The following is a 1,061-nucleotide window of genomic DNA, read 5'->3' on the forward strand; positions in this document are numbered from 1 at the left end:
AGGGGGCGGGGCGAATCTAGCGATAATAAATTGATGGGCGGTGTCGGGAGTTCGGCTCTCTGAGCAACAGAGGAGTAGGCGGTGTTCGTGCTCCAGCTCTTAGGTGCCCTTGGAATAAATTTGGAGGGACCAGGAAACGCCTGTGTGTGTGTGTGTGTGTGTGTGTATAACTAATATACGTATACATATATAATTAATATATGTGTAATTAATGTATATCCTTCCTTAACCTGACTTCAGCATTGTTGGCTCCCCCTCCCACAGCCAAGCTGGCCTTTTCTCCGTTTTTAACTCTCGCCGTCCACCTCTCTTCTCCATCCTTTTGCACTGGCCGTACCTCATTCCTGGAATGCACTCTCCTTACCTCCACATCAGAGTCCCAGGCATCATCTGGAGCCTGAAGCCTGTCCCCCTCTAGTTAGATGATGCAGTGGATAGAACACTGGGCCTGGAGTCAGAAAGAGCTGAGCGCAAACTTAACCTCAGACCTGGTTAAGTCACTTAACTTCTATCTGCCTCAATTTCCACAGGTGCTAATAATAACACCTACCTCTATACCCATGAAACTACAGGTCTAGCACCTTAATAGTCTACTGAACTCCAAATGTGCCAATCCCTGGAGATGCAAATACCAAGGTGATACATTCCTGGTTCTCAAAGTTTACATCTGACTCTGATAACACCTTGAGGTATATGTGCATTCTCATCAGTACATATTCATTCCCATGGATAATACCACCGGTTTTACCGAATCTCAGATGGATTCAGACATCCACCCTCTTTTAATATTTTTACTCTTATTCTCCCCCAATATAAATAACCTCGATCATCAACAGCCCACTTTATTCACATAGACCCACCTAAGTTTTTGTGAAGATTTTTTGTAACTCGAAAAGCACTGTATAAATGTGATCTACCGTGTTTCCCCGATAATAAGACCTATCCCGAAAATAAGCCCTCCCCTTACTGTGTAAGATTCCTCTAAAATAAGCCCTCCCCCGAAAATAAGCCCTATTGAGATTGCTACTGTAGTGAAGGTGATCCCCTGGGCTACACGCTAC

Source organism: Petaurus breviceps, unplaced genomic scaffold (genome assembly GCF_028583685.1).
Source record: "Petaurus breviceps papuanus isolate PSGF00001 unplaced genomic scaffold, PetGlider_PUasm1.0 77, whole genome shotgun sequence".
NCBI lineage: Eukaryota > Metazoa > Chordata > Mammalia > Diprotodontia > Petauridae > Petaurus > Petaurus breviceps.